Source organism: Pleurodeles waltl, chromosome 4_2, assembly GCF_031143425.1.
Source record: "Pleurodeles waltl isolate 20211129_DDA chromosome 4_2, aPleWal1.hap1.20221129, whole genome shotgun sequence".
In the NCBI taxonomy this organism is placed as follows: Eukaryota; Metazoa; Chordata; class Amphibia; order Caudata; family Salamandridae; genus Pleurodeles; species Pleurodeles waltl.
In genome coordinates, this window is record NC_090443.1 from 842,207,745 (window position 1) to 842,232,124 (window position 24,380).

Sequence of the window (24,380 nt, forward strand, 5' to 3'; positions counted from 1 at the left end):
TCTAAATCGTGAGACAGGCAACTAGGCCGAAACCTCCACTAAAGTTATGCTAAGCTAAAACATTTCAAACAAGCAAATCATAGCACACGTTTACGATTATGTCAGATTCGTGCAATTCTAATACATCACGTTATATAAAGCACGCTTATAAATGTTGGCAAACTACTCTGAGGGCACATTTGTCCCCGTACAATCTTTATTATTTCGATTAAAGTCACACTTGATTATTGCGGCACTACGTTTAAGCGCTAATAAATGTAAAACCTTCATTTCTGCGTCATCAATCTCACACAGAGCACATAGATGTTTTCTAAGCTCGAGGCATACATGCTGTCCTTGGAAGTGTGATGTACATGACAGTATATTTCATCCTCAAATTTAAGAATGTTTGTCATACACTTCTCCACTGACGAGAGCATAGAGATTTCTCAGTTGTCTGAGGGTAGCATCTTGGAAAATGCTTGTCTAAAGAGCTTCTGTATGAAGACTGAATACAACCTGAGTCAAATCTGAGTCGTTTTCAAAGGCCAGGCCTTTCAGACATTTCAGGAAATCTTTTGTGATCTTCAAATAGAGGGGCATTTTAGCTACTTCATGTCTTAGCAATTTACCAAAAAACTTCACAATGGCTTGCATGTTGAATGAATACCGCAGACCATAGCCTGATAGAAGTTGGCCTTCGTTTTTATGACAATATAGGAACTTAATGTCAGTGCAGAGTGGAAGGAATAAAGTATAGCCTTTGTAGTTTTTTTTTTTTCATCTTGACATAAGTGGCAATTTTAGTTTCTTTGGTCCCAGAGATCTCTTCATATTGGGGCAACAACATAGTGCATCAAAAACAAGTTTTCTACTTTTGTTTGTGATCATACTCACTGGGACACAGGCAGTACTACATCCATTTGACAGGACCTCTGAGTGCTCATTAAGGCGATAAGAAGCCAACCCCAGTCAAATGACCTCAACTGAGGTTTGGAGTGAACCCAGTTTGAAGCATGCCTCCTCGGGGGAAGCTTGTTACCCACTCACTTGAGTAATTGAGCACAATTTTAATCCAATATCCACCCTCACAGTATAGATGTTGCAAAGGATAAATATGAGTATCCTTTTGATTAAATCATGCTCTTTGTTTCATGGCTGCTTTGGCAGTTTGCTTATCGGCTACTGGTTGGTACCCAGCCCCCACCTTTTTGTGGTCGGCTTCATCATGTTCTTTTGCCCTGTGGCAAAAGGCTTTTTCTGTGGTGTACTCCTTTGTGGTGGTACAAATCTATGTTAGCAGATTCACTCCTCTCATGGTCTTGGTTCTAAAATTTAGGTGTAATATTTAAGACTCCTTTAGCTCTTTCACCTGGTGTTATAGCTCTTCTCCAGTGCTAGTCCTCAAATTAATAGATTGGATGTTTTTTGTGGCGTCTACCGTTGAATACATTTTCAGTAGCTGTGTTTTACTAGCTGTTGTACTCTTACATGGATTTCAAGTCTTGTCTGGATATTGTGGGCCTCACCAATTTTCATAAGCAGATACAAAGCTTTCAATCGGGGTCAGTTCATCACATGGATTTAAGTCCATCTTCTTTTGCCCTCTGGTGACCCTTCCACTACTCTATCTTAGAGACATTATCAAATGTAAATTGTTCTTCACACTGCTCCATATATCTGATTGTCCTATTCTTTGTGACGCACATCTCTGTGAAACCTTGAGCTTGTCTTTTATTTAGTTTTGTGCCGTTCTACTCAGGCAGCTTTAGTTATTCAGATTAACGGAAGTTGGCATGGTAATGCCGTATGTAAAGTAATCCTCGCTCTCTGGTACCTCTATGTATAGGGTAGCATAATAATTGTGCTTTGCAGTGAATTTAGCAACCCTGACAAATACAGAATAATACCATTTATACCAAAAGAGTCAAACGGAAGGTCAGGATGGCCAAAACCACTTCAAACTTTAAGGATATCCCAGGTAAGTTTACATCTAAATGAATCTTATCGACATGGTGAACATCTAAAGTGGATCCCGCCTTCCTGACCCAGGGTAGACACCATGATTTAACCATTTGAGATTTTAAAGTTGGAGCTGTGCAAGCCACACAAGCATGATTGCTTTAAATTGCGGGAGGCCACGGTAGTTTTATTTTATCGGTATCTTTAAATTGGCAATAAAAATGGCAACGATTCTTTCTCAGAGCAAAGATATACAGGCGTTTGCAGACAGCCACCCCTGACTTAAGCAAAAAATAACTTGCCATTTCTATCTTGGATTTATATGAATTTCAAATGATCGCTGTTGTTGAATTTGTTAGATACGGAAGAGCGCCGATTTCCATATCTGAAAACTGGATGAAGCAATGGAAGTGTTTTTTTTTTTTGTTTTTTAATTGAACACGTTACTGAGTTGTTTGAAGGACCGATACTTGACTGGTTGATGGATAATGCTTGAACGTGTGAAGGAATGGTTTACTGTAATGGAGCCGTCGTTATTTCACATGCTTTCAAAGTGCAGCACATTAACACCGCAGGTTTATTAATTAATGTGCGGTAGTCGAAGCTGTTACTCCGCATTAGCGTGCTACTGTACCACGCCTTATTCATTTTAAGTTGGTGAGACATTTACTAAATCTGCAAATTCAAAATAAATTACCAATAGTATTGTTTAAATGGTCATTCGATGGAGAGTGAGCGGACTAGTACGTTTTACAGAAGCTGGAAGGTTCCTGCTGAATCGTTCGGGGGAAAAATACCCCTTTTTCGGTGCATGGTAAATTACTTTTGTCACCTTGTTTGCTTTTTGCGAATGGATTAATAGATGACAGAAGTATTTTTTCAGCACCTAAAATACTTGTAAACATACGATTTAGGTGTTCTGTTTGGGATCAGAGGCAGACTGGAAAGCCGCCGGCTGCCTGGGCAGGATGCGGTTGTAGCCCAGTTTTGAAACTCATCCCACATACACTACCAAAGATACCACAGTGCCATCATGGCCTGGCACAGTTAGATACGTTTTCAATTGTTTCTGTTTTAGCGAACAACTGAAGTACTTTAAAATATCCTTATTGGAAGCCAAATCAAACTGTTTATATTCGTATGTCTATTTGACAGAAAACTTTCCTCAGAGTTTGTCCCCTCAGCCTACTGCAATGACCTGGCTTCTTTTTTTCTACTATTCAGAACACCTGTAACTGTATTATGAGCTAGGAGCCTCTGGTTCAATCCATATCTGAGCCTGTCTAACCATTTTAAAGGCCACTGCACTTCTTCTTTTACATTCACATGCTTTAAACAAGTCTTGGCATTTTCCTCAAACTTAAATCTACATTTCTGTATCGCTCAATCAGCCATAGCCATCACCCATAGAATCTTGGACTTTATCAAGCCTGTCTTTTCCTATGAATCAGTCGATGATCAATGTAAGATAGTGGCTGCCATCTCTGCTTTTAAAAAAGGCCACTTGAACCACATTACAGACAACTACTGTTCCATCATCCAACACAGATAATTAGGAAAATCATAGAAAATGCAGTGACAGCACAACAATCAACGTATTTAGAAGAGATTTGCATTCTGTAGTTTGGTTTCAGTCTAGGGAAAGGTGGGGAAACTGCTTTGGCCATCACTATTTATGAACTGTAGACCTTCCTAGATGTTAAGGGGGTGTCAACTTGTGATCCTCTTATATTTAACTGCTATGTTCAAGTTGCTTTATTACAACGTCTTCCTGGTGGTACTTGGAGAAGAAGGCAGCATTGCTGACCACAAATGTGTGGTCACTTCCTTAAGCATCGCTCAGTTTCACACCCTCCCTCCTTATCAATCCAATGGGCTATTTCTGATTCCATTGCTCTTTTATGTTTGTTAGTTCTCTGTTGAAGTTCATAATATTGTTTGGATGCTAAGACAGACGATACCGAGCTGCATGTGCACCTGATCCATCTCACTCCAAACTCCACTTCTAAACAAAGCAACAGTCTCTTGCTTATCAAGCAGTGGGTAAATACCAGTATTCATAAAACCCATTAAAATATTGAATGCCCTTTGGGCTCTCCTCAACAGTTACCAAACATTTAATTCTATCACCCTTTGGAGTACATCTACACCCCTTCATGGACAGAAACGCATACATGGTTATTCTCGCTGTGCCAGGTTGTGTTACCTTCTCTGGCTTGCTCTCCGTGGCTATTCTGGTGTCACCTTGTTCTCTCGGTAAGAGTACCAGTTTCATTTTCTCATACATCCCCTGCCTTGGTATATCACTTTTTCTGTGCTTTGGCACCAGTCCATGTCTCTCCGCCAGTGTCCTTCTTTCTTGTCATCGGACCTACATATCTACACCCCAAAGTAGTGTCAGTGTTTGTTCTCTCCTAATTATTAAACCAGTCTGTACTTTTGCATTCCAAATGCTCCCCTTGTAAAACTGTAGACAGTTAAAAATGTCACAGTGCACAAAGCCTCCCGATTGCGAAAATGTGGGCATTTTACAGCAGCACATAGTCCGCTCCTCTGGTTGCCAGTAAAATCAAGTATGCATTTAAAGGTTCAATGCTTGCATAATTGAGCACTGATAGCTTCTTTTCCTGGGACAGCTTCTCCATCTACTAACTTGTTCTCTTACTGCAGTCTGAATCTTTCCTGCCATTACAAATCAATCAGATAAAACATTTGTGTTCATGGGACTTCTTGAATTCTCATCTGGGTACCAAGCTGTTGAATGGTCTTCCATTCCAAATTCATTCTTCCCCAAACAAAACCTCTTTTTAGAGACTCTCTGAAGATCCTACTGTTTTTCTTTTTGTTTTTGCTTCAGCTTTGATTGCAGTTGGGCCTCTTCGGTGTTAAGGTACTTTACAGTGAAACAGACCAAAGTAAAACGGGTTATATCATGTTGAGGAAAAAAGTAGGACAACGTAATAGTTACCAATGCACTGAACATTGAAGAAAGAGCATTTCAGAGGGTTATTGTAAGACATTGACATAATATCGGAATAGGTTGGCCTTTAATTGTGTCCAGAACGTGGTGATTGATGCCAGAGTTCTGAGGTCAGGAGGAAGAGAGTTCCAGGCTGAAACAGTTGAGCAGTTGACGTTCTAAATGTGGGACTTTCAAGAATAAGAGGTTTATCACTTCTTCTCTTTGACCATCAGAAACCTTGAGCATATAAGCAAGCTAAAGTGGAGTGTTATCACGGATGGGCTGTTGAAAAGGCAGCAGATTTTGAAGGTATTCGTAGCTGAAATGGGCAACAACTGAGCTTGCGAAGTAAAGCTGTAATATGATCATAATTACTAGGAGAGTAAACTAACTTAGCCAAAGTATAAAGTACTGCTATGAGTGAGCCCAGAGATGATTGAAGAGCTCCAGCCACTCCCTCCCCCAGTAGTGCATTGCCAAAATAGATCTTGAAATGATAAAAATGCATGAATAGCTGTTTTAAAAACATCTGGAGGTATAAGATGACAGATTTCTTTTAAAGGTATGAAGATAGAATTTTGCAGCGATCACCATGCTGCTGAATGGGTGATCAAATTGAGGGCTGCCTTACATGTGAAACCAAGAAATGAGGTTGATTAAGTTGGGGTGAGTGCAGAACCATTTAACTGTGGAGAGTCAAGACGCTTGAGGGCGAACCTGCTTCTCTTTGATGGTGAGAGGAGAAATTCAGTTTTATGGGGACTCAGAAAAGGGAAGTTCTGGTGCATCCCTGGTTGTAGTTGGGATAGACCGTTTCTTAAGGATGATGTGTCATTTATTTTTAAAGATTTTAGATATAGTTGGGTGTTGTCAGTATATTGGGAAAGGACATCTGGAGTTGTGAAGGATCAGGCCTGAAGGCTCCATTTGGAGGTTAAATAAAGTGTGCATTGTACTGCCTCTGAGGAGAGAGCCTCTGCCCCGGTGAAAAGAACTGAAGGACACTGGACATGTGCAGACCTAAATCAGAAACTGAGCAGCCTAGAGGCTATGATGCTGCCAGCCAACCAGACATTCGCCCTCTAAGGTTAAAGATCTGCATGTCAATTTTGGACCTTCTCTTAGAACCCCACCAGGTATACTTTTCATCAATGAATCCACAATTTATGGGATGTACTTGTAAATTTACCATATGTTGCCAGCAGTGAAATATTTTTGTGATTTTAAATGGTTGGTCCTAGAATATTGTATGCCTACTAATAGGCAGGAATTTATTACTAAAATGTTAAATTACACAACTTCTGCAAATAAAGTTCCAATGGATTGTGTGCATGTTTAATGTGATCAAATGAGTGCGAAAGGCAATAAACAACTTGCATATATAAAAGAATCAAAGAAAAGAGCCTGTGAATCACTGTATATAGCTGAGAGCGCAGCACTTTGCACTTAGAAGAGCTTTAGCAATCGCCAACTAGCACTAATCTCAGCTAATTGATACCTTAGTAGCAGGATCAAAAGATTAAAATAACATGTAGATGGAACTACTTTCTCATCCCCAAGGAGCTCTCTGAGCGCCGTGTTAGGTTATGCTGGAAGGTCATGTGGGGAGCTACAGTTACATGGCTAGTCGTCATAGGCTTGTTGTATCTTTACAAAAGGGTCTTATATTTTCATGTTCAGACATCTGGCTTCTTTCACATACGCTACAGTCACAAGCTACTTTTGTACACATTTAATCTAAGTTAATAATTATTAAAATAGTTAAAATGCTTATAATGTTAATTTAAGACAAGCGGACAAATCGTGTCTAATTGAACATTTGCTTGTTTTTCAGCAGCGGGATTTTGAAATATTAATGGCAAACTCGGTCATTTGCAGATGGAGAATTCACCCCTCTGATGTTATTGATCCATACTTTCAAATATTAATGAGAACAGCCTTTACTGTGGTAAGGGCTGCAACTGGGTAGGAGAGAGTAAACGCCGCATATCAATGCCAAGTTTATTGTTTCAAGGGAAAGAAAAAATGCTGCTTTCCCTTGCAAATTTAATGTTATTGTTTTATATGAAAAAATTAGAATGTTCCCTGCAGCACATCCAACCAATTAAAATATCACAAGTAAGCAGCTGTGTGCCCACCAGGGGCGTTGAAAGTAGGGATGTAGCAGGTTCTACAGTGTTCCAAAATTATTTTGGTCTATTTGAGCAGCAGAGCTGGAGATCCTAAGTCTTTTAAATGTTTTTTTTCTTGCAAACTTTGATTTGTGTTTAGTGTGCTTGGTACATGAAATCGTGGGTGTAATTAAGCTGAATAGAAACCCTCATTTAAAGTGGGTCTGCTGCAAAGAAAACGCATCCTATGTTATGAACTTTAGTGACCCTTGGTAAAATCACTATGCTTCTTGGACACCAAATACTACTGTAGAACCCTTTCTAAAGATGTTAAATTATTTCGAAATATATACCAAAACTGGAAGTTTTGCTGCCTCTTGCTGGAGTGGGATGGGAACAAAAATTTGGGATTTGGTAAAAAAACGAACACTATATATTAATTTTGATTTGTGCAAAAGTACACAAGAGTGAAAAAACTGATTTATAATATTTTTAATGTAAATATGAACTTTTTCAATTAACTGGAACGTTGTTGTAGATCCGTCTTTCGGTGTCTTTTATGACATCATGGACATGGATTATGTTAAATTACCGGGCTTTCAACAGCTTTATCGATTATATACTCTGAAATATTCTTAGTCTTGCATGCCAAGCGCATGAAATCAGTAAACTATGATATTATTAATCCGTACTCAACCGCTAAATAAAAGTCTGCTTTGCGTGGTCTTATATGGACGAAGTATATTGATGTACAATATAGTACCAAAAATGTCTCATTATTTTATTTCGACTTTTTACTTGCGTGAATCAGACTAACACATTTAAAATGAAAAATGTTTGCTTATAAATTACTGATTTAGAAGAAAAATTTGTAGAACTTTACCAGCAGAGAAGTCAGTTACAAATGTGGAATTTAAACCCAGTGTGCAGAAATCCAAGTATTACCACTAGAGTGACAGGTCAGTGGTACGTGTAAATACCGCGACACCTACAAAGTCACATCTGTGTCAGTTTTGCAAACATTTTCAGTGCCATGCCCACACTGAGCTTCTAAACTCACACTTTAATTAACCTGGAGTATCTGATTTAAAAAGAGGGGAAACAAATCCCAAATAACTACAGGGAGCGTGGGCCAGGATAGATTGAAAAACATTTACTTTGAGATGAAGCCAACATAATTTTTTTTTTTTTTCTCTAATGTTCTCATTCTATGTTTTAGACTTAGGAGATGAGAAAACCCAAAACATTTATGTTTCATTTTGAGGAACTCGATTTTTCATGAAAATTATTTCCTTTTCCAAATGCCCCACTGAATACAGAACACTGGTGCTCTTCCCACACATACCACACCACTTACACCCGGTCATTCAAATGTAAGTTAAAAAGTGCAGCGAAAAGTGAATAGATTTACAATACCACACATACTTTATGGAGATGTGAAAAAAGATAAACCTTTATGTAGAATATTTTCCATGTGAAAGAAAAACATAAAAGATGTGTGTGTGTTTCACAAATGCCTTTACCCTAAAACCTCAGAATTCCTACAATCGGGAAAGTCCACTGTCATAGGTTTGTGTGGCTCAGGAATAAATCAGGGCAGCTAGAAGGCTATATAATTGAAGGATGTGCCTTTGTGGCCATTGTGAATGTTGTAATTCTGACCAGGAGTAGGCACAGGCCTGATGGTGCTGTTTTATGATTTCTCTGTGATTGGGGCTCTTAGTGCTTAGAAAACTCATCAAACATTCAGGATCTACAAACCCAAAAGAAAAATCTGTGGTATTAAAATTAGTTTTTCAGTTTGATTTGTTTAAAAAAAAAATGTTATTACAAGCGGGTTGGAGGATATCTTATTTCAAATTGAATATATTTACATGTAAAAGCTATAAGGGCGAGAACCTTACTAACGTCAGTGTCATTATAAATCACAAATCTAGTCTTATGCTACGCTCTATAGTTTTGGGAACTGGACAACTTGACCATTACTTACATAACTGTTGTTTTCTAATATTATTATTATCCTGATTTTAATCCCCCAATCATGTACTATCGATACAATACCAGGCAAATAAGTGACTGTGCCACCAAAAAGCCCCCCAAAAATATTTAGCACTCTGTTTTCTTTCTCCCATCAAAGCTAAACTGAGATCTTCTCCTGGATTTTTCCACCATTGCAGGTCTTAGCACCCCAGAATAAAAATTTGTACGAGTCGGGCAATTCCTGAATATGTGCTTTCAGGTCCCTGGCTCCTTGTGACATGTGAAGCGGCTAATGCTACATTTTCAAAACATTTGTTTGGACATTTTGGTGTGTATAATAATCTCTCTACAGAGTAATACTGAATGCACCTCATCACTGAGCTAATTGTACGTTGACGTGTTTCAAGATTAATATTCTGCTGTTCATTTTCGTATTGTGGGAATGCAGTGGACAGCACCTTCTATACCAATCAGTCAATCACGGATTTGTAAAAAGTGCGGCTAATCACACATAGAGTCTCAGGGTGCTGAATGTAGGTGTGCTGCTCTTTTGAAGAGCTAGATCTTGAGGTCCTTCCTGAACTGCTTCAGTGCAGACATCTGCCTGAGCTTGAGGGGAAGTGTGTTCCATGTGTGGGCTGCTAGGTAAGAGAAGGATCTTCCTCCTGCTTTACTTTTCCGGTTATTGGGGATGGCTGCAAGGGGGAGCTGCGAGGAACGGAGACTTCTGTTGGGTATGTAGAAGGTGAGGCGGTGGTTGGGGTATGGTGATCCATTGTTGTGCAATTCCTTGAAGGTGTGGATCAGGAGTTTTTATGTGATGTGCTTGTTGACTGGGAGCCAGTGTAGGTCTCTGAGGTGGGAGGAGATATGGCTGTGACGGGGGATGTACAGGATGCATCTGGCTGCTGCATTCTGGACTTTTTGTAGTCTAGATTGAAGTTTCTTGGTGGTGCCGGCATAGAGTGCGTTGCCGTAGTCTAGTTTTCTGGTGATAAGTGCGTGGTTGACTGTCTTCCTTGTGTCGGGGGGGGAATCCATTTGAAGATCTTGTGCAGGAGACGGAGGGTGAGGAAGCTTGATGAGGAGACAGCGTTAACTTGGCAGGTCATCAATAGAGAGGAGTCCAGGATGATGCCCAGGTTGAGCACATGGTCAGTGGGGGCGTTACCCAGCGCGGTGGGCCACCACAACCGTGTATTGAATGGGTCACAAACATGCACTGAATATACTAATGATTGCCACAATGTGTTGGTCAGTTGTCTTGTTATATTTTTAAGTTGGTGGGTATATTATATGTGTAGTTTATGTATGGTGCATATCATTTGCATAAACTGCAACAATACTTAATAGTATTGATTATACTTCTGTAGTTGTTATATAAAAAGCGTCTCTCTGGGGTGTTCTTATCCTGGAATTATAGGTAACGAAATGTGCTTATTTTTTGCACTGCTGGACAGTCACTCGGTTGTGGGGGTCTCAACAAGCACTGGGCAACTTTTTTCACTGTGGGAAGTATCCATGTCAGCAGAATTTGAAACTGTTACTTTCCACAGGCATACATCTATGAATTACATGCACATTTCTCAAACTATTGTATTTCTTTTAATCCTGCATGGAAAATTGGTCTTAAAAGAAACATGCTTACTTCCATCCCTTATTTTCAGGTCGCGCGTGCAAGCACTGTGGCCTGTTGTAATCTATCTGTGGGCTTTTAACCTAGCCCTCCACACGCCTATCACTATCTCTCGTTTATGGGCTTTCCTTTCAAAAATCCTTGGTTATCATTGGTACTTTTGTTCCTCCTTGGGGCAATTTTGCTACTGCCTTGGCCATCGACCCTGTTACATGGATAATTGCATGTTTGCCAATATGTTTGACTTCAAACTTCTTTTTCCTTCTGTGTCTCTCCTTCGTGCTCATGCTCATGGCGGGCGTGGTGCTTTCAAACGGCTCTCTTATGTCAACTGTTTTACTTTTTAATTTCAAATTATGAAAAGTCCATTTGGGAATTTACAACACTAATAGCTTGGCAAATGCTTGTTTCAAATGCACCTCTCCTTCCCTTCTCCCTGCCTGTCCTGTATTACTCTAAATCTCAAGTCTATCCATCTTAACCTCTTTGGCAACCATAACTGTATTGATTCCAACAAGCAATTTCTCAAATATCCCTCTCTAATCTCATCTATATCAATAATAATAATAATGTACCACAAAGCTACTGGTGTGAATGCATGGAATGAGCATGGAAAACTAACCTCAGTAACTAATGGACTGACTACTAGCTTTGGGCTCCCAGGTAGCGTGCTACTTGGTGTACAGCACTTCTACACCTCATCAGGGGTCGTAAGTGTTATATAAATGCTATTTAAACTCAACTGTTTTTTCAGAGTTCACGGCTGACTGCCTCATCTTCACAGACTGGGAGACTGATTGAGTGACTGCCTGTTTAAATTTATGCAGTACGCACTAGCTGAATTGGTCACTTGATGTTGTTTAGGCAGCCTGAGTTGGTGTTATAAGGATATTGAGAACTGGGTGCTTACCAAACTCACAATACTTTTTTTACAAGCTACAGGCAAAAACACACTGCATACAACTCCTATGTTTGGTGAGAATCTCTACAATTTTTTAAAGATGCTTGCTTAAAACCTCAGCTCCACAAGCCTGAAGAATGTGTTCACTAACAATGACCGTATACCATTCTACCACATTTAAACTATATATTTAGGAATAAGTATGTAAGATTGGAGCACTGAAGTCTGTTTTTTAAAAATACCTTGGGAGATCAGCACACTATCTGGTTGGAGGTTTTTAGCTCAACTGCTAATCTTACGTGTATACTAACAAAGATTGTTTAAAACCACCAATAATTTCAGTAAACTGATCCCACTGGCCAGCATCTTTGCTCAAAAAACTGTTCCAGCACTGCTGTTGTACTCTTAACGTAGAATCAGAAATAACATTTTGTTGAAAGAAAGTGGTCTGCTTAAGCTTTTTCCTTTCAATTATTTCATGGCCTGTGAGATTTGTCAATAGGGCCTACTTTAGGCTGAAATGTTTACTTTTGGTCTTGTGGCATTAACCCAAATAATTGAATACACAACGCGCCTCTTATTACTGCTTATAATCTACCATTTTTTGGGCACTAACACTAGACTGCCTCAGCTCCCAGGCCGTTAAATTACCATTGACATGTCAGAATTTAGCACAAAGTTTAATTATGAAGATACTTTTGTGATCACACTTTTTGAAAAAGCTGCAGCCGTTTTGCCAATATTTGTCCCTTAATTAGATCTGAAGCCCTGAAATATGAAAACTAACAACCTAACAGTTGTCCTGTTCGAAAAGGGTTATTCGTTGTAAGGTGCTCTCTGTCCGTGGTGGGGAGCTGCGGCGGATGTGAAGATAGGCACATTACAGTTTGTTATGTTATGTTACATGTTAAGTTAATTATTATGATACGTTAAATGTTATGTTATATGTAACTTTGTTACACTCAACTTTTTTTACGTTGGTTTGTAGAGCTCACTATCACCCAGGAAGGTATTTTTTTACGTTGATTTGTAGATCTCACTATCACCCAGGAAGGTATCTTGACACTGAGGAGGTGTGAGTATAGCCACACTTAGGGCCTAGTGTGACTGATCAAAAAGCTTCTTGCAGAATTTAAGAAATGACGAGGTGGCTCATATAAGTAGCAACAGGTTGTTCCACACTTTAGGAGCTATGTAAAAGGCTTGAATCTTGTTTTCTGTATGCATGTGATGAATGGAAGAACAAGTCTAGAAGAGCGGAGTTGTCTAGAAGGTTTGCAAAAGCAGATGCCATTACTGAGGTATACTGGGCCAGTGTTATGTAGTGCCTTGAAAATGTGGGTGAGGAGTTGGAATTGTGCTCGTTTGTGTATGGGGAGCCAGTGGAGCTCCTTCGGGGATGGTGTGATGTGAATATGGCATAGGAGGTTTAGAATGATTCTGGGTGACAATTTCTAAATGGTCTGCAGTCTTGGGGTCAGTTTTTTGTTGATCCTGTTATAGAGAGTGCTCCCCAGATCTAGCTTGCTTCTGATAAGAGTGTGTCTGATGGTTTTTCAGGTGCTGATTGGGAGCCATTTGACAGTCTTGGTCAGTATAGGTGTGGTCCTTTGTTCAATTCTCTCTTTCACTCATTGCTCTCTACTGATTGGCAGCATTGCCCAGGCAGATGCTGAACTTTTACCTAGAACATCCATAACAAAATGTATTATGAGCAGATATGGCTTTAGGTGCCATGGACATCTTTTACATCCTTTAAAACTGCACATCATTCAGGGCACAAGCTTCCCTTACCCTTGAGGTTAAGCTCAATGATTAGAAGGGATGCTCAAGTCAAGGGCTTTTAGCTGCTGTTTGTGTTGGCACGGGTCATGAGGAGGTCAGTGTGAAGAGCAGGCCAGGTGCTGTGGACGGTCGCTAATGTAGCTTGAAGAGCAGGTTCCGCTGGTGCTTCACACTACCAGTCATTGCAGATGGTCGCTGTCAGCATGAAAACCATGTCCCCCTGGAACTTTGCATTGGTGGTTGTCACACACAGTTGATTCCTGGCGCGAAGATGTCATTTTTCAGTTGTGTGGAGCCCACAACTTCTGTATCATCACCTTTTCTGCTGGAGTAGTCCAGTCTTATGCCAGCCAACGTTCCAGGACCCGAGGGACACCTCTTAATGATCAGGACTCACACCAGCCAAGACCAGCAGCAGGGCTCAAGTAGATCCAGACAAGTCCAATTGCTGCTGGTCAGCTGGGGAGTTACAGGGAGGCCTCTGGAATCTTGTTGTTTCCCTGTAGCTCAAACAGAAGGTGAGTGAACTGACTCATGTAGTCACTTCTGGGGATCAGGGATTCAAGACAAGCAGGTCCAACCTGCCTTCTTCTGACAGCAGGGCAGCCCTTCTTCTGAATCTTCTATAGGCCCAGGAGTCTTCTGAAGAGAGGTTCTGAAGGTGCCACTTTTATACCTGGTGCCAGGAAATGTGTGAAATCCCTGGCCTTCTCAACAAAATGGTTCTGATCAGTTCTGCCCATTCCCCTGGGTCTGGTTTCAAACTATCTAGAATTCCAAAGACAAGGGCAGGTCTGCTGCCAGGTTCCTTTGTATGTGGTTGTTAAAGTGTAATTAGAGCAAGACAAAACTTCTCCCCAGACTAGCCTGTCAGGAAGGCCCTCTCATTTCACACCTAAGCCTTTTTTGTCTCAATGTTTTGAAGCTGTACACAAATAAACACAGGACAGCCATTCCTCATGCATGTGTCCCTGGTCACAGGCAGAAAGACACATTTGGTTTAGAGCAGAAACATGCCAGCTTTCTAAAAGACCCATCTGGCTACAAGAGAAACCCTTAAACCCATGGGAATCAGGGTTGTGATTTTTTTTTTAAGCAACTGGTTTTCATTGGTATTATTTATAACTACATATTACTTAATTTGAGGCTAAATAACCCTATGCATAAATCATCCTTTTCAAAGAAGACATAAACATCTCAGTCAAATTAACCCCTTGGGTGCCAAGGACGTAACAGTTACCTCCTCAGCTAAACCGCTCAAATGCCAAGGACGTAACCGTTAAGTCCTGGACCCGGTCCACAGGGATAGTGCTAGTGCTCCCCCATGGGCCTACCACCCTCCTCCCCTGGGCTGGGATGGAAGGTGGAAACGCTTCCCCTTCTACCCCGATCCCCACCCCAGTGACGCCTGATGACATCAGCACGCGATCGCGTGCTGACCTCATCAGAGGTTGTCCCCATTGTGACCGGAAGAGAAATGCCTGCATTTCTCTTCCGATCGGGGAGTGGGGGGGAGTTCAGAGAGACATGAAAGGAAAGTTTTTTTTTTTTTAAACTAGGCCTTTTCTTCCCCCTTTTCTTCCCCCACCTGGGTGCAGATCGCCCTATTTTAATTAGGCCAATCTGCGGGGGGCAGAAGCCCCTAAGCACCAGGGCTAATTTTATTTTTGTATTGTTTTACAGGTGGGAAGCGACCCTTTAGGAAAGCGTAGCTCCCCTGGGGGGCAAATTTATTTTAGGCCATTTCTGCTCCCCTCGGGGGCAGATTGGCCTGTTTTAATTAGGCTGATCTGCCCCCAAGGGGGGCAGAATCCACTATGCACCAGGTATTTTTGTTTTTATAATTTTTTACAGACAGGGAGCGACCACCTAGGCAAGGGTCTCTCCCCTGGGGGGGAAATTTACTTTAGGCCATTTCTGCCCCCCTTCGCGGGAAGATTTGGCCTATTTTAATTAGGCTGATCTGCCCCCAAGGGGGGCAGAATCCACTATGCACCAGGTATTTTTGTTTTTAAATCATTTTTACAGACAGGGAGCGACCACCTAGGCAAGGGTCTCTCCCCTGGGGGGCAAATTAATTTTAGGGCATTTTTGCTCCCCTTTGGGGGTAGATCGGCTTATTTATATTAAGCTGATAAACCACATAGGCACCAGGGATTGGTGTGTGTGTTTTGTTTGGGGAGCAGCTCCCCATGGGGGCACAATACTGTTGGCCATTTCTGCCTTCCTTGTGGGCAGATCGGCCTATTTTTGTAAGGGCCATCTGCCCCTAGACACCGGAGAAGAATTTATTTTCAAAATAAGAGGGTGGGGATATGGCCATACCCCCACCCCAAATAAATGGGGACAAAGTTGTTCTGCCCACCGATGGGCAGATGGGGCAATTTCTCTGGATCCACTCCCTGGGCGAGGGGAGGGGGGGGGAGGCGCAGAAAGCCTACTAGATGCCAGGGAATAAAAAATAAAAAAAGTTGGGTGGGGTGGTGGCTACATACAGAATGGGCATGGTTATGCCCCAACCCCAACTGAAGGGGGTAACAGTTTTTCAGCTCTCCTCTCGCACACTAAAATATCTTCTCCCAACAGCAAGCAACAGGACATTTGATTATTTTGGGTTTTGGTTACATTTGGGCTAAGAGAGCTTGGCTAACTATCAGAATTGTCCCACTTGAATGCTGCCATCTAGAAAAATCTACAAGACCTAGACACATCTGAAAACTAAACATCTGGGTGAGTCCAGGGTGGTGTGCTTCACATGCAGCCCGTACCCTTTTCTTACCCACCATGCCCTACAAACCTCCAACTTGGAATCACACATTTCCCCCCACATTTTTGTACAGAACCTTCCGGAATCTGCAAGAATCCACAAAATTCCTACCACCCAGCATTGTCGCATCTATACTGATAAAAATTCTGCCCAACTTGTCAGCCCCAAAAACTTTTTTTCAAACTGCCCTTTTGGACCCGCTTTGGTTCACCCTCATTTTCGACTTGTTTTTGGCTCTTCCCTGTTACAGGCAGTTGGCCCACCTACGCAAGTGAGGTATCATTTTTATCGAGAGACTGAGGGGAACGATGGGCGGTAGGAAAATTGTGCTGGTGTGGTGATCCCACACAGAAAAGTGGGAAAAATGTGATTTATTTTAGCTAAATTTGAGGTATGCTGAGGATTCTGGGTAAGAAAACACTGGGGGGGATCCACGCAAGTCACAACCCCTGTACACCCTTGGGTGTCAAGTTTTCAGAAATGTCTGGGTTTGGTAGCTTTCCCTAGATTGCTGCTGAGCCCAGGACCAAAAACGCAGGTGTTCCCCTGCAAAAACAGGTGGTTTTGTAATTTATAATTTTGATGTGTCCATGTAGTGTTTTGGGGCATTTCCTGTTGCGGACACAAGGCCTACCCACACAGGTGAGGAACCATTTTTATTGGGTGATGTGGGGGAATGCTGGGTAGAAGGACGTTTATGGCGAGGAAAAAGTATTTTTTTGCCAACTTTTGAGGTTTGCTAAGGATTCTGGGTAACAGAACCTGGTGAGAGTGCCAAAAGTTACCCCATCCTGGGTTTCCGCTAGGTGTCTATTTTTGAGGATTGTCCAGGTTTGCTAGGTTTTCGTAGGTGCCGGATGAGCTAGAGGCCAAAATCCACAGCTAGGCACTTTACAAAAAACAGGTCAGTTTTCATAAGAAAAATATGATGTGTCCATGTTGTGTTTTAGGGTATTTCTTGTCGCGGGCACTAGGCCTACCAACACAAGTGAGGTACAATTTTTATCGGGAGACTTGGGGCAATGCTCGGTGGAAGGAAACTTGTGGCTCCTCTCTGATTCCAGAACTTTGCAGCACCGAGATGTGAGGGAAAAGTGTTTGCGGAATTTTGAGGTTTGCAAAGGATTCTGAGTAACAGAACCTGGTGAGAACTCCACAAGTCACCACATACTGGATTCCCCTAGGTGTCTAGTTTAAAAAAAAATGCACAGGTTTGGTAGATTTCCCTAGGTGTCTGCTGAGCTAGAGGCCAAAGTCCACAGGTAAGCACTTTCCAAAAAACACATCAGATTTCAATGTAAAAATGTGATGTGTCCATATTGCATTTCCTGTCGCAGGCACTAGGCCTACCTACACAAGTGAGGTACCATTTATAGCAGGAGACTTGGGGGAACACAGAATAGAATAACAAGTGTTATTGCCTCTTGTCTTTCTATAATTTTTTTCCTTCCAAATGTAAGAAAGTATGTAAAAAAAGACGTCTATTTGAGAAATGCCCTGTAATTCTTATGCTAATATGGGGGCCTCGGAATTCAGAGATGTGCAAATAACCACTGCTTCTCAACACCTTATGTTGTTCCCATTTTGGAAATACAAAGGTTTCCTTGATACCTATTTTTCACTCTTTATATTTCACCAAATGAATTGCTGTATACCCGGTATGCAATGAAAATACATTGCAAGGTGTAGCTCATTTATTGTCTCTGGGAACCTACAAAACCAGAGGAGTCCAGCAGACTCAACGTTATATTGCTTTAAAAAAATCTGCCATACCTGGAAAAAGTTATAGTAGAAAACGTGGACAGGAATGGCTCTACTTTTCACCTCAATTTCAATATTTTTTTATTTTAGCCGTTACTTTCTGTAGGAAAACCTTGAAGGATCTGCACAAATGACCCCTTTCTGAATTCAGAATTTTGTCTACTTTTCCAAAATCTTTAGATGTCTGGGATCCAGCATTAGTTTCACACCCATTTCTGTCACTAACTGGAAGGAGGCTGAACGCACAAAAAATAGTAAAAATGGGGTATGTTCCAGTAAAATGCCAAAATCTGAATGCGGATTGTGATGGGTCTGGGATTTGGTGTGTCTCGAGGAATTTGGTGAGTTGCTGGTTAATGGCGTTTTCAGTTACTTTGGCTGGGAAAGGGAGCAGAGATGGGTCTCTCAGCTGTCTTGAGTTGGCGGTGGGTTTCTTGAGCAGCAGGTTGATGAAGCCTTCGTAAATGTCCTGGATTTTTGGTGAAAAAAGGTGGCAAGGACATTGTAGAGGTCTTGGGAGCTGAGCGATGGATGAGGTGTCTGTCCCGGGGTCCGTGATCTCTTTGACGACGGTGAAGAGCTCTTTGCTGTTGTGAGTTTTGGTGCTGAGGCGTTTGTGAATGGTGGCTTTTTTGGTGGCTCTGATGTTCTGGTGATGCATGGTGACTGCATTCTTGTAGGTTGTGCGGTCTTCGGTTGATTTGCTGTTCCTCCATTTCCATTCCAGTCATCTGTAGGAGCATTTGGATTCTTGTAGGTCTTCCATAAACCATTTATGTGTTTTGCTATGTCAGTTTTGATGGAGCTTTCATTAGGGGGCCTATGTTGTTGACACATTCCTATAAGCCAAGGTGTAGATTGCTTGCGGCTTCATTAGCGTCCGCTGCGTCAGAGTGGTTGAGAGCATTGGTGAGTTGTGCTTCTGTAACTTTGCCCCAGTGTCTGCTGAGGGGGCAGGGGCATAGTGGCATGCAGTGTTCTTTGTGAAGGTAAAGTGGATGCCCTTGTGGTCAGTCCAATGGTGTTCGGAGGTGTGAGAGGTGGTAATGTTGTTCCCTGCTGAGAAGATGGGGTCAAGATTGAGTCCGGCTCTGTGGATGGGTACATTGACGAATTGTTTCAGGCCGAGTGTTGTAATGTTGTCTAGGAGGTTTGTGGTGTTGGGGTCATCGTGGGTATCAAGATGGAAGTTGAGGTCGCCGAGTAGGATGTAGTCGGAGAAGGTGAGCGATTGAGGGGGCGGCGACTGCAAGGCCTACCTTTCCCATAGAATCACATTGTGTTAGCTCATTTTATTAAATAAGTGATAACTTTCAATTAGAAGCAAGTGGGAATGTCGAGTTTGATATCTAAAGAATTGTAATTAAAAACCCTGGTAAAATTGGATTTTAAGTCGCAATTCTGAATATTCCTCTTTTAGAGAATTGACATTTCCTTGCCCTGACCATGTGGTGCATGTATCCCGGCTCACTAGACTAGGTGTAGCTGGCAGTTGGTCTTTGTATTTTTCTCCCAGACAGTGAGACAAAGGGATAGGGCATCTATGATTTGATGGGGGAGGCGGGCTGTCATCTACTTGCAAATCACAAAGGCTCTTCCTTAGTACACTCACAAAGGGTTTCACACATGTCTTATGTGTCCCTGGCGATGGGGCAGGGTGGAAGGGAATTCCAAACACTATTGGGGTGGAAGCCTCTAGAAAGTTTTCCTACTTCAAAGCTGACACCAAGGATAAGTAGTGAACTTTAAGACTCAACTCCTCAGTACACTTCAGGACCTGTAAAAGATTCAAAAGAACTGCTGTGTTGCTTTACTGCGAGAAGGGCTGCTGCGTTGCTGCTCTGCAGCCAGAATGAAAAGGACTAGACCAGCATCTTGAAAACAGGACCATCAGAGTGATTCCAAGGGTAGGTGGCTGGCCTTCTGATCAGAGCCCCAGGGACAGAAAAGGCTCCAACCACCTTGAACCAGCATATGTATTCTGACTGCTGTGAGTCTTGCCCCCAGTCCAGGAGCCTTGGAAGTGCCCCTGAAGGTGCTCTGCCAGCCCAGCTGTGGTCTTTTGGGCAGAGCCATCTCCCTGCACCTCCACATCCGAGCTGCCTCTGTGCCACACATCCGTGACGCAGGACCTCGCATTGCAGCCTGCAGCTTCTCGGAAACGCAGCTCCACAATGCATCCTCAATGCAGAACTGTGCCTCTCCAGCTGCAGCTCAGCAGAACTGCCACTACTTGACGCATCCTCTGTGCAAGATCTTGCAACGCTCTTTGACTAGTATTTAAGTTACTTTGTTTTGTGGACCTAACTTAATCTCTGTATCCCACCGTGGTCCAATGGAGTCAGTCTGAACTTGAGACTTTCTGCAGGCCTGGAGCTACCAGATAACCACAGTTGGTGCTTTGTGCATTTAGGCATTATTTTTACATATATTTTTAAAATTGCATACCTCTGGTTGTACTGATTGGATGTTTGTGTGATGTTTCTTGTGTTTCTGTGCTTTCTTTATTAGTGTTTGAAGTGCTGCATAAATACTTTACATGTTGCCTTTAAGTTAAACCTGACTGCTTGTGTGACAATCTACCAGAGCACAGGTTAATTTAGGGATGCTTGTGACTTCGCCTCGACAAAAATTGTGGTTGCTGCTTGAGTAAGGTTTTATCACCCCCGTCCCCCACCCAGTAACCCAATTTCCTACATTTTCCAACCATCTGTGTAGTAAACTGATTGTAACACAGATTTGTTCTTTAAGGAAATCCAAAACTCAATTGGTTGGCTATAAAAAAAACAAAAAGAAAACACACATTACAAAACTTGCAGCATCTGAATGCGAAAACAGGTTTGGAAAGTCTTCAGATCACATAGCTGTAAAACATCAAAGCCAAGGGCATAAGGGATCAATGGAAAAGGGATCTCCTTTTAAATTTTAGTAGAAATTTCCCACCAAAATATCTCAAGGCCGCTACTTTCAGACCCTCCACACTATGTTGAGAAAGCTAAACCAGCTGATCCATCTCAAGTGGAAGTTCACACCCAGATATAAAGGGATATTCAGACTACTTATTAACTCCTGTATTTTACATTTATATGAAGCATATTCAAATATAATCATGTGCTCAGGCAACACCTCACATTGCTGGTATCTTAACTTGATGATTTGGAAGCAAAAGCCAATTTTGCTGTAGTGAGCTATGTTAAACCTCTTCAGAAAAAGATGGAGGACTTAGAGAGAAGACAAAGAAGATAATATTAATTCTCTTCATGTTCCTGAGAAAGTAGAAAGATTGGAGCTCCAACCCAACACTTGTGTATTATTCCAAAAAGCCTGTTATGTGCTTCATTAATCAGATCTCACTCATATATGTTTTCCCAAACATTTCCTTATGTTTGGGAATTTTGTTCTCAAGTAAAGCAACCTTTGTGGTGTATCCAGTTGTGTGGGATGATATTAGTGTTCTGTGCTAATGCTATGGTTATTCTTCCGTACTAGGCTAGGCTGGAGGTTGAACACATTTCTGTCTCTCAGTTGTCTCAAGTTTGCCATAATCGATAAAATGTCTTAACACCTTAAATGATTATGCTGCTTCTTCCCAAGAGATTGATGCCAGTCTGCGACTTGCTTCTTTGGTATGCTATTTTACACTCAAATTTCATCTTGTTAATCTTACGTAATTGGAAGGCATTCAGGACAAGAGTGGAAGGTATGAGCTGTTCTGCACATTGCAGCGAGGTAAATAGGCAGGGCCTGTACTGGATACTTGGATTCTTTGTGGTTTAGGCAAACTGTTAAGATTTCTCAGCTGAGAGTGCTTCAGTGAAAGTAGTTGGTTTGAAAAGGGGAAAATGGAAAACATTGATAAAAGCACTTTAATTGTTTACTTAGAAGATGTAATGATCACTAAATAAGCACATTAAAAGCGAACTTAAGTTAAAGATTTTGATTTAATATGTGTTCCATGTTGACCCATAGTGATCTGTAGTGTGCGCTATATGCATATTCTGACTCATTTGTCTCTAATTTTCTGATAAATGCAAATTCCAAGCCACAGTGGCTTGATTGGTAGATTTGTGATCAATTGTAGGTTGCTAATGGGGCCGCGTCTTCACAATCAACAAGTGTCCATGGGGTAGTTATCTTGGTTATGAATTTTCATATCCAGCCAGTTGAATCATCTGGTGACAAAGGAGGTAGATGGGAATGGTTGAAAGAATCTAATGTGGCCTAAATGTTTTATGTGGAAGCTATATATACCCTAATCATGACAAATACATCTATTCAGGTTCTCTTTTTTTGGAACATGTAACATGCTCATTGCCTTTGTTTTTTCATGGTGATGTTGGTTTAGTGGTGGCTCTTAAATTATTATATAGTATCTCTGATTGATTCTAAATTGGGAAGCCTAACTCATGGTGTTTTTTATATTATTAGGACTCTTGATTTAGCTCATACTTAGAAAAATGAGTTTCCTCTATAAATACAAAATACTTTGTGCAATGCACTACAAAGATATATGGATTGCTTTAGTTTTCGCTTTCCCTACTTTACCTTCAGACTAACTTTCATTACTTTGATGATCCAAACACGGCAATACAGAGAAAGGCTACACTTGTATATCAAAGATACTGTTCTAAGAGATTAGGAAGCTGAAGTTGCCTGAGGAGCCCCAACAGCAGTTACAACAGGGTGATAAAGAGGAATTTGGATACCTCAAAAATGTATATGTCCACCTGTGGCACAAGAGTGAAGATCATTAACAAGTTCATGCAGCACTCTCATTTTATTTATGAGCACAGGCTGGTTAATGGTGACAATCTAGCAATAAAAATCAGAGTTTTACAGGCTACCAATAGGATTTAGAAAAATAATCAGTGATCCCGTGGCGGGAAGTTATATTCCAGTTTTGGGAGTCTCTCAAGCATTTTATAAGTAGCTGTTCTTTTCTTAAGAACATATGTATAGGTTGATTGCTTCTTATAATGTGTTAGTGATGATCTGATTGTTAGAAAGAGAGCACTCAGTTTAGGTAGAGACTGATAATTATAGTATTTAAATATATTATTTAACAAGTATACTTTTAGTGATTTAGTAAGGTAGACTCATATATCCAAATATTGTGCTCAAGACATGAGTTCATAGTGTGCTATTTCGGACCATTTTGAATTTTTATGTAGCACATTGTGTAAATCAATCCCCCCTTTTTCCTAGTTGGAATGTGCGAAGGTGAATGTTTGTGTCCTACATAAATTATCTCGGCCTAAAGGTGCTACAGTGGCAGAGATCTGTACAGTATGTGATGCCAAAGCTTTGTTGGAAAAAAACAGGTATTAAGTTTCTTCTCAAAATCAGGTATCCTATGAGGTGACGAAATAGATGTTCTGAATAGCATACAATTGAAGCTGTCCATAAGTATCTGCCACACGTTATGGACATCTGGGATTAAGGATTCACTGTGGTAAGCAAACGGGGCCATAGTTTTTTGTGTAGATTCTCCATCTATGGTAAGTGATAATCGCTGGAACAATCTTCATTACTCTTTAATTCATTAGAATTTTACTAGAGTTGAATTAAACTAGTTCTTGAGCAAGGAATATTCGACAGCTGGAATCGTTCAATATGGTGGAATAAACTTAAGCATGCAGTGTTATCAGAGTAGAGAAATCTGATAACATTGATCTAAATAAACTGGAGAGTAAGTGCTTAAATGGAGGGATGCAACTACCTAGCTCTGCTATTGTTCATGCAATAAAAGCTGCGTAGAAGCTCATGGGAAATTTTAGATAAATAAAAAATGGTAGGTATTTCTGTCTGAATATGGCATATTTGAAGCATGAATCGACCTGAAAAGCAGCGGATTCCTGTACAAATATTTCAAGCCCTCGGCTATTACAGTATTGACAAGATTTCATCAGTTTTGGAACTTTAAAAGAAGCAAAATAAGTCAGCAACATTGTTGTGGAAGGATTGGAGCACTTAAGAGTCAATTTGAAAGCCTCATTTTCTCCCGCGTGGTAGTTCCTTGCTAAATAAACACATTTATTCAGAAGGCTTCTTTGGGCTGACCATCTTGGTACCTTGAAAAGTGGTCTATAATGTTGAGAAAAGAATCCTTGGGTGAGTCTGGAGTCCAGCTTTCTAATCTGCCAGATGTAAAGGTTAATGAATTGCTAACATTGTGTATCAGCATTTAAAAAGCTTGTCAGATATGCTGATGTATTGAGGATATAGATGACATCAATATGAAATGTATTTTGCCACGTGCAAATTTCAGGAAAAAATATTCTGTAGAGGTGCCCTATTTTTTCTTAGTAGGTTGCTCACACAGCTTCGTAAACAGTTTTTTAAATATCATCTTTAAGTCTAAGTGCAACTATCGATCTTTTCATTAATATGACATATTTGACATAGCTGTTAGCTGAGATCATTTATTGTCTTATTCTAAAATTACCTTTATAGTTTAATTGTGTAAGCATCAACTTGTTTTAAATCTGTACATTGAATACAAGCTTTTCATGGCAATTGTCTAAACCAAGTTAGAT

At 41.0% G+C, this 24,380-nt stretch overlaps 1 protein-coding gene across 5 annotated transcripts in view; it reads left to right on the forward strand.

Moving 5' to 3' along the window:
- FGGY (FGGY carbohydrate kinase domain containing) overlaps positions 1-24,380 on the forward strand; it is a 1,529,104-nt gene that overhangs the window by 196,409 nt on the left and 1,308,315 nt on the right. The gene's annotated exons all lie outside the window — the stretch shown is intronic.